At 53.4% G+C, this 19,315-nt stretch overlaps 1 long non-coding RNA gene across 3 annotated transcripts in view; it reads left to right on the top strand.

Moving 5' to 3' along the window:
* LOC141086216 (uncharacterized) overlaps positions 1 to 18,048 on the top strand; it is a 35,089-nt gene extending 17,041 nt beyond the window's left edge. For 2 of the 3 annotated variants that reach the window (XR_012231545.1, XR_012231547.1), the window contains 3 exons: positions 15,940 to 16,080; positions 16,168 to 16,318; positions 17,281 to 18,048. This is a non-coding gene — a long non-coding RNA (uncharacterized lncRNA). Of the gene's footprint in view, positions 1 to 40; positions 171 to 15,939; positions 16,081 to 16,167; positions 16,319 to 17,280 lie in introns of those variants that run through there. The other variant, XR_012231546.1, reaches the window with a different exon arrangement.
* Positions 18,049 to 19,315: the final 1,267 nt, after the last annotated feature.

Below are 19,315 nucleotides of genomic sequence, written 5' to 3'. Positions count from 1 at the left end.
TCTCTTCCCGCGGGCGCTCGGGGTGTGAGGAGCGGAGGTGCCGGCGGCGGCCGCAGCTGTGGACAAGTTCCCTGGAATCCCTGCGTACAACTCTTCCTGTCAGGACCGAGTCCCGGCGTTATCTCCAGGGGAGCGGGTCACATGGCAACTACTGCTGTAGCTATACGTGTGTATGTATGTGTGCATGTATCTATGGGTGTATGTAGTATGGGAAGAGCGGAGGAGGACATAACAGTCAGGCGGCTTCTATAATTACAGGTTCACGTGTCACTGCTTCATTGTTCAGACCTGTGCACTGCTCCTGTACCCTGCACCTCCTGTACCCTGCCCCTCCTGTACCCTGCCCCTCCTGTATACTACCCCTCCTGTATACTGCCCCTCCTCTATCCTGCCCCTCCTGTATCCTGCCCCTCCTGTATCCTGCCCCTCCTGTACCCTGCCCCTCCTGTACCCTGCCCCTCCTGTACCCTGCCCCTCCTGTACCCTGCACCTCCTGTACCCTGCACCTCCTCTATACTACCCCTCCTGTATACTGCCCCTCCTCTATCCTGCCCCTCCTGTACCCTGCCCCTCCTGTACCCTGCCCCTCCTGTACCCTGCCCCTCCTGTACCCTGCACCTCCTCTATACTACCCCTCCTGTATACTGCCCCTCCTCTATCCTGCCCCTCCTGTACCCTGCCCCTCCTGTACCCTGCCCCTCCTGTACCCTGCACCTCCTCTATACTACCCCTCCTGTATACTGCCCCTCCTCTATCCTGCCCCTCCTGTACCCTGCACCTCCTCTATCCTGCCCCTCCTGTATACTGCCCCTCCTGTATCCTGCCCCTCCTGTACCCTGCCCCTCCTGTATCCTGCCCCTCCTGTATACTGCCCCTCCTGTATACTGCCCCTCCTGTACCCTGCCCCTCCTGTACCCTGCTCCTCCTGTACCCTGCCCCTCCTGTACCCTGCACCTCCTCTATCCTGCCCCTCCTCTATCCTGCCCCTCCTGTATCCTGCCCCTCCTGTACCCTGCCCCTCCTGTACCCTGCCCCTCCTGTACCCTGCTCCTCCTGTACCCTGCACCTCCTCTATCCTACTCCTCCTCTATCCTGCCCCTCCTGTACCCTGCACCCAGTGGCGGATTAAGTGGACTATGGGCCCGGGGCTGTTCATAAAACCTGGGCCCCTGTACCCCCCTTCCCACCTGAGCGCTGCAGTCCCTGTGCGGGAATTGACAGCCGTACGGACCGCAGCACTTGGTTTGCTGCGGGTCCATACGGAAAACCCGCCACCATTCCACCACGTGTGGACATGGCCTAAAAAGACGTTGCACATAAGCTGTAGGCCTACGGCCAATACGCACAAAATCGCCCAACGTGATCCTGGCCATAGGGGACCCACTTTAATGTCCCCACTTTAATTTGAAGTCCCCTTACTTCATCCATTGCAGTCCCCTATCACCCACTCACTTCATCTGCAGTGCCGCGTCATCATTTGCAGCCCCTTATCCCCCCTTCCATTTCATCATGTGCAGTCCCCTTCGCCCCAACTTCATGTGCAGCCCCACTCCCCCATCATCATGTGCAGTTAATTTTACCCCCACATTATGTGCAGTCCCCCTTACCCCCAATTCATGTGCAGTGCCCCTTACCCCCAATTCATCATGTGCAGTCCCCCTTACCCCCACTTCATGTGCAGTGCCCCTTACCCCCAATTCATCATGTTCAGTCCCTCTTACCCCCAATTCATCATGTTCAGTCCCACTTACCCCTTAATTCATCATGTGCAGTTCCCCTTACCCCCAATTCATCATGTGCAGTCCCACTTACCCCTTAATTCATCATGTGCAGTCCCACTTACCCCTTAATTCATCATGTGCAGTCCCACTTACCCCTTAATTCATCATGTGCAGTCCCCCTTATCCCCCACTTCATCGTGTGCAGCCCCACTTATCCCCCACTTCATCATGTGCAGCCCCACTTATCCCCCACTTCATCATGTGCAGCCCCACTCACCCCCCACTTCATCATGTGCAGCCCCACTCACCCCCCCTTCATCATGTGCAGCCCCACTCACCCCCCTTCATCATGTGAAGCCCCCACTCATCCCCCCTTCATCCTGTGAAGCCCCCACTCACCCCCTTCATCCTGTACAACCCCAGTCACCCCCCTACATCATATACAGCCCCCAGTCACCCCCCGTCGTCATATACAGCCCCCAGTCACCCCCCCGTCATCATATACAGGCCCCAGTCACCCCCCTTCATCATATACAGGCCCCAGTCACCCCCCGTCATCATATACAGCCCCCAGTCACCCCCCCGTCATCATATACAGGCCCCAGTCACCCCCCTTCATCATATACAGCCCCCAGTCACCCCCCTTCATCATATACAGCCCCCAGTCACCCCCCTTCATCATATACAGCCCCCAGTCACCCCCCTTCATCATATACAGCCCCCAGTCACCCCCCCGTCATCATATACAGGCCCCAGTCACCCCCCTTCATCATATACAGCCCCCAGTCACCCCCTTCATCATATACAGCCCCCAGTCACCCCCCTTCATCATATACAGCCCCCACTCACCCCCCGTCATCATATACAGGCCCCAGTCACCCCCCCTTCATCATATACAGCCCTCAGTCACCCCCCTTCATCATATACAGCCCCCAGTCACCCCCCCTTCATCATATACAGCCCCCAGTCACCCCCCTTCATCATATACAGCCCCCAGTCACCCCCCTTCATCATATACAGCCCCCACTCACCCCCCTTCATCATATACAGCCCCCACTCACCCCCCTTCATCATATACAGCCCCCACTCACCCCCCTTCATCATATACAGCCCCCACTCACCGCCCTTCATCATATACAGCCCCCACTCACCCCCCTTCATCATATACAGCCCCCAGTCACTCCCCTTCATCATATACAGCCCCCAGTCACCTCCCCGTCATCATATACAGGCCCCAGTCACCCCCCCTTCATCATATACAGCCCCCAGTCACCCCCCTTCATCATATACAGCCCCCAGTCACCCCCCTTCATCATATACAGCCCCCACTCACCCCCCGTCATCATATACAGGCCCCAGTCACCCCCCCTTCATCATATACAGCCCCCAGTCACCCCCCTTCATCATATACAGCCCCCAGTCACCCCCCTTCATCATATACAGCCCCCAGTCACCCCCCCTTCATCATATACAGCCCCCAGTCACCCCCCTTCATCATATACAGCCCCCAGTCACCCCCCTTCATCATATACAGCCCCCAGTCAACCCCCTTCATCATATACAGCCCCCACTCACCCCCTTCATCATATACAGCCCCCACTCACCCCCCCGTCATCATATACAGCCCCCAGTCACCCCCCCGTCATCATATACAGGCCCCAGTCACCCCCCCTTTCTTTGCGTACAGCCCCCACTCACCCCCTCCCCCATTTAATTCATTTTATAAATAAAAAAAAAAAAAAGTTCCCCATACTTACCTCGCAGCCGGCTCGCTCCCCAGCAGCGCCTCTGCTTTCAGCATCCTCCGGGACATGTCGGCGCGTGCACGATGACGTCATCGCGCACGCCCGACATCTGACCCGGAAGTACAGCTGGAGGGAGCCGGAGCTGAGCAGCCGTCAAGGTGACGGCCGAGCACAGCTCCCGGCCCCTCATAGAATGTGACGCGGGCGGCTGTCTGCTGCCGGCGGCGTCACAGCACAGGGCACGGCCGGCCCTGTACAGGTGCTGGGGGAGCGGTCCGGGTGGCATTTGCCTCTCTGCCACCCGGCCCAGCCCGCCTCTGCCCCTGGGCCCCCAAAAAACCTTGGGCCCGGGGCGACCGCCCCATCCGCCCCTATAAAGATCCGCCATTGCCTGCACCTCCTCTATCCTGCCCCTCCTGTATCCTGCCCCTCCTCTATCCTGCCCCTCCTGTATACTGCCCCTCCTGTATCCTGCCCCTCTATACTGCCCCTCCTGTACCCTGCTCCTCCTGTATCCTGCCCCTCCTGTATCCTGCCCCTCCTGTACCCTGCTCCTCCTGTATCCTGCCCCTCCTGTATCCTGCCCCTCCTGGATCCTGCAACTCCTGTATACTGCCCCTCCTGTATACTGCCCCTCCTGTATCCTGCAACTCCTCTATACTGCACCTCCTCTATACTGCCCCTCCTGTATCCTGCACCTCCTGTATACTGCTCCTCCTGTATCCTGCCCCTCCTCTATAATGCACCTCCTGTACCCTGCCCCTCCTGTACCCTGCCCCTCCTCTATACTGCCCCTCCTGTATCCTGCTCCTCCTGTACCCTGCCCCTCCTGTACCCTGCTCCTCCTGTACACTGCCCCTCCTGTACCCTGCTCCTCCTGTATCCTGCTCCTCCTGTATCCTGCCCCTCCTGTAACCTGCCCCTCCTGTATCCTGCCCCTCCTGTATCCTGCCCCTCCTGTATACTGCCCCTCCTGTATCCTGCAACTCCTCTATCCTGCAACTCCTCTATACTGCACCTCCTCTATACTGCCCCTCCTGTATCCTGCACCTCCTGTACCCTGCCCCTCCTGTACCCTGCACCTCCTCTATACTTCCCCTCCTGTATCCTGCACCTCCTGTACCCTGCCCCTCCTGTACCCTGCCCCTCCTGTACCCTGCCCCTCCTGTACCCTGCCCCTCTTGTATACTGCCCCTCGTGTATCCTGCACCTCCTCTATACTACCCCTCCTGTACCCTGCACCTCTTGTACCCTGCCGCTCCTGTATCCTGCCTCTCCTGTATACTGCCCCTCTTGTATCCTGCACCTCCTGTATACCGCCCCTCTTGTACCCTGAACCTCCTATATCCTGCCCCTCCTGTATACTGCCCCATCTGTATCCTGCCCCTCCTGTATACTGCCCCTCTTGTATACTGCCCCTCCTGTACCCTGCTCCTCCTGTATCCTGCCCCTCCTGTATCCTGCTCCTCCTGTACCCTGCCCCTCCTGTACCCTGCTCCTCCTGTACACTGCCCCTCCTGTACCCTGCTCCTCCTGTATCCTGCTCCTCCTGTATCCTGCCCCTCCTGTAACCTGCCCCTCCTGTATCCTGCCCCTCCTGTACCCTGCTCCTCCTGTATCCTGCCCCTCCTGTATCCTGCCCCTCCTGTAACCTGCCCCTCCTGTATCCTGCCCCTCCTGTATACTGCCCCTCCTGTATACTGCCCCTCCTGTATCCTGCAACTCCTCTATCCTGCAACTCCTCTATACTGCACCTCCTCTATACTGCCCCTCCTGTATCCTGCACCTCCTGTACCCTGCCCCTCCTGTACCCTGCACCTCCTCTATACTTCCCCTCCTGTATCCTGCACCTCCTGTACCCTGCCCCTCCTGTACCCTGCCCCTCCTGTACCCTGCCCCTCTTGTATACTGCCCCTCCTGTATCCTGCACCTCCTCTATACTACCCCTCCTGTACCCTGCACCTCTTGTACCCTGCCGCTCCTGTATCCTGCCTCTCCTGTATACTGCCCCTCTTGTATCCTGCACCTCCTGTATACCGCCCCTCTTGTACCCTGAACCTCCTATATCCTGCCCCTCCTGTATACTGCCCCATCTGTATCCTGCCCCTCCTGTATACTGCCCCTCTTGTATACTGCCCCTCCTGTACCCTGCTCCTCCTGTATCCTGCCCCTCCTGTATCCTGCTCCTCCTGTACCCTGCCCCTCCTGTACCCTGCTCCTCCTGTACACTGCCCCTCCTGTACCCTGCTCCTCCTGTATCCTGCTCCTCTTGTATCCTGCCCCTCCTGTAATCTGCCCCTCCTGTATCCTGCCCCTCCTGTACCCTGCTCCTCCTGTATCCTGCTCCTCCTGTATCCTGCCCCTCCTGTAACCTGCCCCTCCTGTATCCTGCCCCTCCTGTATACTGCCCCTCCTGTATACTGCCCCTCCTGTATCCTGCAACTCCTCTATCCTGCAACTCCTCTATACTGCACCTCCTCTATACTGCCCCTCCTGTATCCTGCACCTCCTGTACCCTGCCCCTCCTGTACCCTGCACCTCCTCTATACTTCCCCTCCTGTATCCTGCACCTCCTGTACCCTGCCCCTCCTGTACCCTGCCCCTCCTGTACCCTGCCCCTCTTGTATACTGCCCCTCCTGTATCCTGCACCTCCTCTATACTACCCCTCCTGTACCCTGCACCTCTTGTACCCTGCCGCTCCTGTATCCTGCCTCTCCTGTATACTGCCCCTCTTGTATCCTGCACCTCCTGTATACCGCCCCTCTTGTACCCTGAACCTCCTATATCCTGCCCCTCCTGTATACTGCCCCATCTGTATCCTTCCCCTCCTGTATACTGCCCCTCTTGTATACTGCCCCTCCTGTACCCTGCTCCTCCTGTATCCTGCCCCTCCTGTATCCTGCTCCTCCTGTACCCTGCTCCTCCTGTACACTGCCCCTCCTGTACCCTGCTCCTCCTGTATCCTGCTCCTCCTGTATCCTGCCCCTCCTGTAACCTGCCCCTCCTGTATCCTGCCCCTCCTGTACCCTGCTCCTCCTGTATCCTGCTCCTCCTGTATCCTGCCCCTCCTGTAACCTGCCCCTCCTGTATCCTGCCCCTCCTGTATCCTGCCCCTCCTGTATCCTGCCCCTCCTGTATACTGCCCCTCCTGTATCCTGCAACTCCTCTATCCTGCAACTCCTCTATACTGCACCTCCTCTATACTGCCCCTCCTGTATCCTGCACCTCCTGTACCCTGCCCCTCCTGTACCCTGCACCTCCTCTATACTTCCCCTCCTGTATCCTGCACCTCCTGTACCCTGCCCCTCCTGTACCCTGCCCCTCCTGTACCCTGCCCCTCTTGTATACTGCCCCTCCTGTATCCTGCAACTCCTCTATCCTGCAACTCCTCTATACTGCACCTCCTCTATACTGCCCCTCCTGTATCCTGCACCTCCTGTACCCTGCCCCTCCTGTACCCTGCACCTCCTCTATACTTCCCCTCCTGTATCCTGCACCTCCTGTACCCTGCCCCTCCTGTACCCTGCCCCTCCTGTACCCTGCCCCTCTTGTATACTGCCCCTCCTGTATCCTGCACCTCCTCTATACTACCCCTCCTGTACCCTGCACCTCTTGTACCCTGCCGCTCCTGTATCCTGCCTCTCCTGTATACTGCCCCTCTTGTATCCTGCACCTCCTGTATACCGCCCCTCTTGTACCCTGAACCTCCTATATCCTGCCCCTCCTGTATACTGCCCCATCTGTATCCTGCCCCTCCTGTATACTGCCCCTCTTGTATACTGCCCCTCCTGTACCCTGCTCCTCCTGTATCCTGCCCCTCCTGTATCCTGCTCCTCCTGTACCCTGCCCCTCCTGTACCCTGCTCCTCCTGTACACTGCCCCTCCTGTACCCTGCTCCTCCTGTATCCTGCTCCTCCTGTATCCTGCCCCTCCTGTAACCTGCCCCTCCTGTATCCTGCCCCTCCTGTACCCTGCTCCTCCTGTATCCTGCTCCTCCTGTATCCTGCCCCTCCTGTAACCTGCCCCTCCTGTATCCTGCCCCTCCTGTATACTGCCCCTCCTGTATACTGCCCCTCCTGTATCCTGCAACTCCTCTATCCTGCAACTCCTCTATACTGCACCTCCTCTATACTGCCCCTCCTGTATCCTGCACCTCCTGTACCCTGCCCATCCTGTACCCTGCACCTCCTCTATACTTCCCCTCCTGTATCCTGCCCCTCCTGTACCCTGCCCCTCCTGTACCCTGCCCCTCCTGTACCCTGCCCCTCTTGTATACTGCCCCTCCTGTATCCTGCACCTCCTCTATACTACCCCTCCTGTACCCTGCACCTCTTGTACCCTGCCGCTCCTGTATCCTGCCTCTCCTGTATACTGCCCCTCTTGTATCCTGCACCTCCTGTATACCGCCCCTCTTGTACCCTGAACCTCCTATATCCTGCCCCTCCTGTATACTGCCCCATCTGTATCCTGCCCCTCCTGTATGCTGCCCCTCTTGTATACTGCCCCTCCTGTACCCTGCTCCTCCTGTATCCTGCCCCTCCTGTATCCTGCTCCTCCTGTACCCTGCCCCTCCTGTACCCTGCTGCTCCTGTACACTGCCCCTCCTGTACCCTGCTCCTCCTGTATCCTGCTCCTCCTGTATCCTGCCCCTCCTGTAACCTGCCCCTCCTGTATCCTGCCCCTCCTGTACCCTGCTCCTCCTGTATCCTGCTCCTCCTGTATCCTGCCCCTCCTGTAACCTGCCCCTCCTGTATCCTGCCCCTCCTGTATACTGCCCCTCCTGTATACTGCCCCTCCTGTATCCTGCAACTCCTCTATCCTGCACCTCCTCTATACTGCACCTCCTCTATACTGCCCCTCCTGTATCCTGCACCTCCTGTACCCTGCCCCTCCTGTACCCTGCACCTCCTCTATACTTCCCCTCCTGTGTCCTGCACCTCCTGTACCCTGCCCCTCCTGTACCCTGCCCCTCCTGTACCCTGCCCCTCTTGTATACTGCCCCTCCTGTATCCTGCACCTCCTCTATACTACCCCTCCTGTACCCTGCACCTCTTGTACCCTGCCGCTCCTGTATCCTGCCTCTCCTGTATACTGCCCCTCTTGTATCCTGCACCTCCTGTATACCGCCCCTCTTGTACCCTGAACCTCCTATATCCTGCCCCTCCTGTATACTGCCCCATCTGTATCCTGCCCCTCCTGTATACTGCCCCTCTTGTATACTGCCCCTCCTGTACCCTGCTCCTCCTGTATCCTGCCCCTCCTGTATCCTGCTCCTCCTGTACCCTGCCCCTCCTGTACCCTGCTCCTCCTGTACACTGCCCCTCCTGTACCCTGCTCCTCCTGTATCCTGCTCCTCCTGTATCCTGCCCCTCCTGTAACCTGCCCCTCCTGTATCCTGCCCCTCCTGTACCCTGCTCCTCCTGTATCCTGCTCCTCCTGTATCCTGCTCCTCCTGTATCCTGCCCCTCCTGTATCCTGCCCCTCCTGTATCCTGCCCCTCCTGTATACTGCCCCTCCTGTATACTGCCCCTCCTGTATCCTGCAACTCCTCTATCCTGCAACTCCTCTATACTGCACCTCCTCTATACTGCCCCTCCTGTATCCTGCACCTCCTGTACCCTGCCCCTCCTGTACCCTGCACCTCCTCTATACTTCCCCTCCTGTATCCTGCACCTCCTGTACCCTGCCCCTCCTGTACCCTGCCCCTCCTGTACCCTGCCCCTCTTGTATACTGCCCCTCCTGTATCCTGCACCTCCTCTATACTACCCCTCCTGTACCCTGCACCTCTTGTACCCTGCCGCTCCTGTATCCTGCCTCTCCTGTATACTGCCCCTCTTGTATCCTGCACCTCCTGTATACCGCCCCTCTTGTACCCTGAACCTCCTATATCCTGCCCCTCCTGTATACTGCCCCATCTGTATCCTGCCCCTCCTGTATACTGCCCCTCTTGTATACTGCCCCTCCTGTACCCTGCTCCTCCTGTACCCTGCCCCTCCTGTATCCTGCTCCTCCTGTACCCTGCCCCTCCTGTACCCTGCTCCTCCTGTACACTGCCCCTCCTGTACCCTGCTCCTCCTGTATCCTGCTCCTCCTGTATCCTGCCCCTCCTGTAACCTGCCCCTCCTGTATCCTGCCCCTCCTGTACCCTGCTCCTCCTGTATACTGCCCCTCTTGTATACTGCCCCTCCTGTACCCTGCTCCTCCTGTATCCTGCCCCTCCTGTATCCTGCTCCTCCTGTACCCTGCCCCTCCTGTACCCTGCTCCTCCTGTACACTGCCCCTCCTGTACCCTGCTCCTCCTGTATCCTGCTCTTCCTGTATCCTGCCCCTCCTGTAACCTGCCCCTCCTGTATCCTGCCCCTCCTGTACCCTGCTCCTCCTGTATCCTGCTCCTCCTGTATCCTGCCCCTCCTGTAACCTGCCCCTCCTGTATCCTGCCCCTCCTGTATACTGCCCCTCCTGTATACTGCCCCTCCTGTATCCTGCAACTCCTCTATCCTGCAACTCCTCTATACTGCACCTCCTCTATACTGCCCCTCCTGTATCCTGCACCTCCTGTACCCTGCCCCTCCTGTACCCTGCACCTCCTCTATACTTCCCCTCCTGTATCCTGCACCTCCTGTACCCTGCCCCTCCTGTACCCTGCCCCTCCTGTACCCTGCCCCTCTTGTATACTGCCCCTCCTGTATCCTGCACCTCCTCTATACTACCCCTCCTGTACCCTGCACCTCTTGTACCCTGCCGCTCCTGTATCCTGCCTCTCCTGTATACTGCCCCTCTTGTATCCTGCACCTCCTGTATACCGCCCCTCTTGTACCCTGAACCTCCTATATCCTGCCCCTCCTGTATACTGCCCCATCTGTATCCTGCCCCTCCTGTATACTGCCCCTCTTGTATACTGCCCCTCTTGTATACTGCCCCTCCTGTATACTGCCCCTCCTCTATCATGCAACTCCTCTATCCTGCAACTCCTCTATACTGCACCTTCTCTATACTGCCCCTCCTGTATCCTGCACCTCCTGTATACTGCTCCTCCTGTATCCTGCCCCTCCTCTATACTGCACCTCCTGTATCCTGCACCTCCTGTACCCTGCCCCTCTTGTATACTGCCCCTCCTGTATCCTGCAACTCCTCTATACTGCCCCTCCTGTACCCTGCACCTCTTGTAACCTGCACCTCCTCTATACTGCCCCTCCTGTACCCTGCACCTCCTGTATCCTGCACCTCCTGTATACTGCCCCTACTGTATCCTGCCCCTCCTGTATGTATCCTGCCCCTCTTGTATCCTGCACCTCCTGTATACTGCCCCTCCTGTACCCTGAACCTCCTGTATCCTGCCCCTCCTGTATCCTGCCCCTCCTGTACCCTGAACCTCCTGTATCCAGCCCCTCCTGTATCCTGCCCCTCCTGTATCCTGCCCCTCCTGTATCCTGCCCCTCCTGTATCCTGCCCCTCTTGTATCCTGCCCCTCTTGTATCCTGCCCCTCCTGTATACTGCCCCTCCTGTATCCTGAACCTCCTGTATCCTGCCCCTCCTGTATCCTGCCCCTCCTGTACCCTGCTCCTCCTGTATCCTGCACCTCCTGTACCCTGCCCCTCTTGTACACTGCCCCTCTTGTATCCTGCACCTCCTCTATACTGCCCCTCCTGTACCCTGCACCTCATGTTCCCTGCACCTCCTCTATACTGCCCCTCCTGTACCCTGCACCTCCTGTATCCTGCCCCTCCTGTATCCTGCCCCTCCTGTATACTGCCCCTCTTGTATCCTGCCCCTCTTGTATCCTGCACCTCCTGTATACTGCCCCTCCTGTACCCTGAACCTCCTGTATCCTGCCCCTCCTGTATCCTGCCCCTCCTGTACCCTGAACCTCCTCTATACTGACCCTCCTGTATCCTGCACCTCCTGTACCCTGCCCCTCTTGTACACTGCCCCTCTTGTATCCTGCACCTCCTCTATACTGCCCCTCCTGTACCCTGCACCTCATGTTCCCTGCACCTCCTCTATACTGCCCCTCCTGTATCCTGCCCCTCCTGTATCCTGCCCCTCCTGTATCCTGCCCCTCCTGTATCCTGCCCCTCTTGAATACTGCCCCTCTTGTATCCTGCCCCTCCTGTATACTGCCCCTCCTGTACCCTGAACCTCCTGTATCCTGCCTCTCCTGTATACTGCCCCTCCTGTATACTGCCCCATCTGTATCCTGCCCCTCCTGTATGCTGCCCCTCCTCTATACTGCCCCTCTTGTACCCTGCACCTCCTGTATAGTGCCCCTCTTGTATCCTGCACCTCCTGTATACTGCCCCTCCTGTATCCTGCACCTCCTGTATCCTGCACCTCCTGTATCCTGCCCCTCCTCTATACTGCCCCTCCTCTATACTGCCCCTCCTCTATACTGCCCCTCCTGTATCCTGCACCTCCTGTACCCTGCCCCTCCTGTACCCTGCACCTCCTCTATACTGCCCCTCCTGTATCTTGCACCTCCTGTACCCTGCCCCTCCTGTACCCTGCCCCTCCTGTACCCTGCCCCTCTTGTATACTGCCCCTCCTGTATCCTGCACCTCCTCTATACTACCCCTCCTGTACCCTGCACCTCTTGTACCCTGCCCCTCCTGTATCCTGCCCCTCCTGTATACTGCCCCTCCTGTATACTGCCCCTCTTGTATCCTGCACCTCCTGTATACTGCCCCTCTTGTACCCTGAACCTCCTGTATCCTGCCCCTCCTGTATACTGCCCCTCCTGTGCCCTGCCCCTCCCTGTATCCTGCCCCTCCTGTATCCTGCCCCTCCTGTATCTTGCACCTCTTGTATCCTGCACCTCCTGTATCCTGCCCCTCCTGTATATTGTTCCTGTATACTGTCCCTCCTGTATACTGCTCCTCCTGTATACTGCCCCTCCTGTATCCTGCCCCTCCTGTATACTGCCCCTCCTCTATACTGCCCCTCTTGCACCCTGCAACTCCTGTATACTGCCCCTCTTGTATCCTGCACCTCCTGTATACTGCTCCTCCTGTATATTGCTACTGTATACTTCCCCTTCAGTATACTGCTCCTACTGGAATACTGCCCCTCCTGTATACTGCTCCTCCTTTTTACTGTATATTGTTTCACCTTTATACTGAAAAACCTCAGGAAAAATATGTTGGGATGAGCCAGATCAAAAAACACAACACCAAGATAACACAATAATTATGACCCCTGAAAATCACCTTTTAATTAAATAATTAAAAACAATAAAGAATACCAAATTATAGGGTCTAGAGCAAAGATTCACAAAGCAATTATAATCAAAATACCAGGGGCAGCTACGCTTACCCTAATGGGCCCTAATAGATCCCTTCCTGACTGCGGAGGTTGGCACCCTAGTTGTTGACGATGTGACGCTCCCGCGCCGCGTCGGTAGCCCTAGAACACCCTAATGCACCCTGCAAAACAGAGAAGGATACACAGAAAAAGCAGACATATATTAAGGCTATGTACCCACGTATGCAGAAAATTCCTGACAAAAAAACGGACTCCTTCCCAGAAAATGTGCGTTTTTTTCTGCACGTTTTTTGCCTAAAAACGCACATTTTTTAATGCGATTTTTTTTCCAGAGCATCCCCAGTCTCATAGAAAATAGTTAGAAATGCGGATTTTTCCGTGAAATTAATGAGCATGCTGCATTTTTTTACCGGGATGCGTTTTTTTCGCGGAAAAAAGCGCAACACTGTGCACAAAAAGTGCAGAATTCATTAAAATGAATGGAAAACTTGCCGGTAAAAACGCTTAAAAAATGCGAAAAAAAAAACGCTTAGGTGTGTGCACACGCTGTGGATTCTGTTGCGGTTCCGCAGCGGTTTTTGGCCTGCGGGGTGTACAGTACCATTGTAGTCTATGAGAATTAAAAACCGCAGTGCACATGCAGCGGAAAAAAACGGGCGGAAATGCATTTTTTTTCCGCAGCATGTCAATTCTTTGTGCTGTTCTGCAGCAGTTCCGCACCCATAGACTTTCATTGATTCTGCAAAAACCGCAGAAAAACCGCAGATAAAAAGTCCTGCGGTTTTTCGTGCGGATTGGGTGTAAAAACTGCTGCAGAATGGGGGGAAATGATGTCATGTGGGAGGAAGTGTAGTGTGTGGGCGGAGTATAGTGTGCAGCCACCATATTTCCTGGAAGATGGAGAGCTACCGTCGCATGGAGATGGACGTGGGACATTTGATAGATTTGGTATGTATGTTTGTATGTATGTATGTATATATGTATGTATGTGTTTGTCTGTGTGTTTCTCCATGCGACGGTAGTGCGACAATTGTGCTCAATCGCCGCATGGGCCTGCAGCTCCCATCCGGCTATGGGATGGGAGAGTAGGCCCTGCGGCGACCAAGCACAATTGTACAGTGCTAAACACGTAACATACATTACATACAACATACATGTAACAGACATGACATACAACACAAAACATATACAATATACTCACCATACAGGCCCGGCCATCTTGTTCCCAGAAGCCCTCGCTCCCCTCGGTGGTTAATAAAGTAAAAATAAAAATATAAATTCCAAAAAAAATATACTGTCCGCCGAAAATAGGGAAAAAAAATAGTGTCCCACGGCGATCTCGGCTGTTTTCGGGCGATAAACAAGCAGGAACCGTGCTCCTGCTGTGTACCGCCGAGTTTCCCGGTGTTCGGGCGCTCCGGGACCTCGCTTTACGGCACTATAGCTGCGTGTGAACTTTCCCACGCAGCAGTGCCGTAAAGGAGGTTACCGGAGTTAATGAACTCAGGTAAACTCTTGGGCATGCGCAGTACACACTACAGGAGTTTAGCTCCTGTCAGTGTGTTTGTGCAGCCATGGAGAATGGTCACATCTGCTGATGTGACTGTTCTCCATGGCAGATCGTCGTGGGACACTTGTTCAATGGACTGCGATGGAATGGTAGGTATATAATTGGTTTGTTGTTTTTATTTTTCTCTAGGTGATCGAGGGCGTCGCATTGGATTGAGCGTTCAATAAAATATTGTCAAAAACACTGATTTTTATTTCATTGCATTTTTTTTTAATGTGTCTGTGTTTTTTTTTCACTTTCTAATAACATTGGATTAATTATGGATCGGCGTCTTATTGACGCCTCTCCATTATTAACCGGGCTTAATGTCACCGATCAAAGGTGACATTAACCCCTTTATTACCCCACATCCCGCCGCCGCGGTGCGGGAGTGGGAAGAGAGGGGCTAAGTGCCGGAATTGGCGCATCTTATTGATGCGCCATTTCTGGGGCGGCTGCGGGCTGATATTTGCAGTCAGGGGGGGGGCAATGTCCATGGCCTCTTCCTAGGCTATGAATATCAGCCCGCAGCTGTCTGCATAGCCTTTCTGGCCCTAAAATATGGGGGACTCCCACGTCTTTTTTTTGGGGGGTCCCCCATTTTTCTTTTTAGAGCCAGAAAGGCTACGCAGATGGCTGCGAGCTGATATTCATAGCCTGGGAAAGGGGACATGGATATTAACCCCTTCCCAGGTTGGAAATATCAGCTCGCAGTTGTCTGCTTAGCCTTTCTGGCCCTAAAATATGGGGGACCCCGTCATTTTTTTTGGGGGGGTCCCCCTTTTTTTTAGAGCCAGAAAGGCTACGCAGACAGCTGCGGCCTGATATGTACAACCTGGGAAAGGGGACCTGGATATTAATTACACCTTAACAGGTTGTACATATCAGGCCGCAGCTGTCTGTGAAGGCTTTGGGGCCCTAAAATATGGGGGGACCACCACGTCATTATTTTGTTTTTTGGTCCCTTTTTTAGAGCCAGATAAACTATGCAGAAATCCCCTTTCCCTGGCTTGTGATATTAGGCCGCAGCTGTCTGCGTAGCCTTTCTGCCCCTAAAATATAGGGGGACCCCACGTCAAATGGTTTTTTGTCCTCACCTGAATTTTAGAGCGAGAAAAGATACGCATACAACTGCGGGCAATCAGAGCCTAGAAAGAGGCCATGTTTAATAACCCCAACCCAGGCTCCATTTACCATCCCGCAGTTGTCTGCTTTGTCTTTCTTGCCCTAAAATATAGGGGGGACGTTACGTCTACACTCAAGTTTACAGGCAGAAAGGATACGCAGACAACTGCGGGATGATATTCATAGCCTAGGAAAAGGCCATGGGTATTAACCCCTTCACATTCTAAAAATATGAAGGCACTGCGCTCTGGATAGTCTTTATAGCCAAACAATATCGTTGCTCACTACCAAAATTATTTGGTTAATATTTTACTTTGGCTAATTAAAAAAAAAAAAATTCAGCAATCTACCTAAAAAATTACATTATTTTAACACATTCTGTTAAAAAGAAAATCATGTGTGGGGATTAGGTTTAGTTTGGGTTAGGGATGTGATTATGGTTAGGCCATGGGTAGGGCTTATATGGAAATGTATGTTTTTGTTTTTTTTATTTGTGTTAATGATATAGTACCTAATTCCATTTTCCATTTGTTTGTAGGTGCGTGATTTCCCAGCGCTTTGGGACCCCGTAGACAGTCTGTACAAAGACCGTGGCACAGGGATCGATGCTGGTGTAAAATTTTCTGTGATATGTACCCTTACTGTCATGCCTTGCCAAAAGCAACCCAGTCTCAAATTGGTAAATAACTTTTTCTGGATCATTTTTTGTATCACGTGTTAATAAAGCAATAAAGATTGTAAAAATTATGTTGACTTTCTTTTTTAGACAATGATGTGAAGCAACAATGGCGTTCTGTTCGGGACTGATTCAACAAATTCCTTGCCAGCTGCCAAAAAAGTGGAGCGTCCCCAACCAGCCGAGCATTCCCATACTTTGCAGAGCTTCAATTTCTGATATCAAGCCGGACATTGCGAAGGTAAGTTACCAAAAAAATAAAAAAATCTACACAACTTCCCATTCAAACCGTTTTCTTTATTTACATTACTTCTAGGTTATTCAAAGTAGCCATCTTTTACTTTTATTAAATGCTTTGCACACTCCTGGTTCTAGTTAGTCCTTGGAAATGGTCTTCCACCAGTCTTGAAGGAGTTCCTACAGATGCTTAGCACTTGTTGGGCCTTTTGCCTTCACTCTGCGGGTCCACCCCACCCCAAACCATCTCCATAGGGTTTAGGTCTAGTGACAGTGGAGGCCAGGTCATGTGGCGTAGCACCCCATCACTCTCCTTCTTGGTCAAATAGCCCTTACACAGCCTGGAGGTGTGTTTGGGGGTCATTGTCCTGTTTAAAAAAAAAATATGGTCCAACTAAACGCAAACGGGATGGAATAGCATGCCGCTGCAAGATGCTGTGGTAGCCATGCTGGTTCAGTATGCCTTCAATTTTGAATAAATCCCGAACAGTGTCACCAGCAAAGCACCCCCACAACATCACACCTCCTCCTCCATGCTACACCGTGTAAACCAAGCATGTCAAGTCCATCCGGTCACCTTTGTAATTTTATACTTTTTAGGCCTTCATAGTGATTCTACATTTTGCGTTCTGATGAAAACACATAAAACTCTTTGAATGAGAAGATGTGTCCCAACTTTTGGTCTCTAATGTACATCTTCACTATGCGTAATAAAGCGCTTGTGAAGCAACCAAAAATTCAGACATACGGCGCAGCTTATCACAATACTGCATGTTTATTTATCTGCCATTCGTTGCCGCTGATTGTCAGCAAAGATAAGTCGCACAGTGTATTGGTAGCATGCGTTGATTACAAATGCGTACAATACAAACATGCGTTATCATCATGCTATGCAAAATGGGGCACCGCAGTTTTCCAAAAGATTTTTTGTAGTTGATTAATAATTTTTGCATTTTTTTCTCTCAGCAGCACTCAAGGGAACATACTTCCACAAGTCGAAGATTCAGAAGAAGGAGCAGGGTCCGGTGAAGCAGGTGACATCTTGGCACCATGTACTGACACCCCTTCTGATGGAGCCCCATCTTCATCAGCTGCAGGAATATCGGGTTCCTCAGATGCTAGTGTACCCAAAAATCCTGCCTTGCCGGTGTCTGGAGAGCCAACCAAAAAAAAAAAAACAAACACCTGGATACCACCATGAAGGCAACATCTGAAACACTGGATTTGATTCGCAAAACGACCACTGAGGATGAGTTTGATTTCTTTGGGATGACGATTGCCAGTAAAACTAGAGCACTGACACCGGAGAGGCAGTCCATCCTAATGACCATGGTGCAGATGTCACTCACTGCTTTACAGGATCCTGCTCCCATAGCTTCCTATAACAATATCTTAATGGGCATTTTTGGCCTGTTCCGCCCAACACCACCCACCCAACAGCAGTGATTAGTGGAGTACAGGCCACCAATTAACCACCAAAATTACTATAACCAGTGTGACTCAGGCAGCTCCCAGGCAAACTATCCCTATACCCCTGAGTACCAGTATTTGCCATAATTTTTCAATGCTCACCATAATATTGTTTATATTAACTAGACATGGTGTCCCTTTATAACACCTTGTCCGCTTCCACAGAATTATCCCAAAAAAGTTGTTGATTCAAAATGTCTGGTTTGTTGTTGTTAGAATAAAATTATATTTTGGTGTATTTCTGTTTGGAAATGCCAACAATGACCTTGAATTTATATATTTTTTTCAAAATAAAAAAAACATTTATTTCCAATTTGGTTTGTTTTTTTGGGTAGACATTAATGTAAGTCTTATACAAAATCCATTAACTGTCATGGATCGAGTATCACAGGACTATGGGATGGAGGATCAAAGTGATAGTAGATGGAGCAGGAATTGTAGGATTTCTAGCCACTGTACAGTGTGAAGCCTTGGAAGAATGACAATTGTAAGAATGAAATTTTTTTACAAGAAAGCAATCACACACTGGCAATAAGAATCATACTTTTTTTTATTAATTAACACAACATATTTTTTTTAAACTTTTTTGGAAAAATATTCATAACATTTACATATTACTTGAGTGGTCCTTTGTGACACTCTGTTCTTCCATCTTTCACTGCTTGTCAGGCTGCCCAACACCAGCGCAGGAGTATTGCCAATGCACGGCACCTTCGGGACTCATAAAATAGTCAGTACAGGTTTCTCTCACATGCACACCAGAGTTGGATGGTCTTCCCAGACCCACGTTGCGTGGAGGATTACATTGTGGCTGCTTGTACTCCAAATCTACCTCTGAGCTGTACTCCCGAGCATAGTTATGGAGTACACATCATGCCTTAATCACAGCGTGAACGATGTCTGTATCCTTCTGGATGGCAGTGTGAAAGATCCTCCACTGACTAGTCATGATCCCGAAGGTGCATTCCACATATCTGCATGCACGACTCAGCCGATAATTAAAATCCTCCGCAGGTCATCCAGTCCCCTTCGTGGGTATGGGCGCAACAGGGTGGTCATTAAGGGAAACGCCTCATCCGATACCATCACAAAGGGCACTGGATCTGTGGAACCCGGCAAAGGTCTTGGGGCTGGGAGCGTTCCGCAATCTTGAAGAATTTGTGTCACGTCGCCGTCAGACTCGGGGCCCGCTGTTCCGCCCTCAGCCACTAGGAGGCGACGGACTGTCACGCCGCCCTCGGGCTCGGAGCCTGCTGTCCAGGCCTCGGCCACCAGGAGACGCCGGACTGACATGTCGTCGTCGATCTCGGGGCTTGCTGTTCCGCCCTCAACCACTAGGAGGCGCCGTGGCTCGCGCCCGAGTGACGGCGGCAACAATGAAAGGGCTTCTGCGCAGGCGTCTACTGGACGCAGACTCCGCTCCTCTGTCAGTCATGATGGGGCTGGTGCATCATCATCAGGTCTGCTCCTGGGGGCGGTCCTGATGACATCACCAGCCCAGGAGCCTGTGAGGGACGACCTGATCCCTCAA

The sequence above is a fragment of the Dendrobates tinctorius genome, unplaced genomic scaffold, assembly GCF_039654945.1.
Source record: "Dendrobates tinctorius isolate UK_male_01 unplaced genomic scaffold, ASM3965494v1 ptg000030l, whole genome shotgun sequence".
Lineage (NCBI taxonomy): Eukaryota > Metazoa > Chordata > Amphibia > Anura > Dendrobatidae > Dendrobates > Dendrobates tinctorius.
This window is presented reverse-complemented; position numbering and strand designations above follow the sequence as displayed.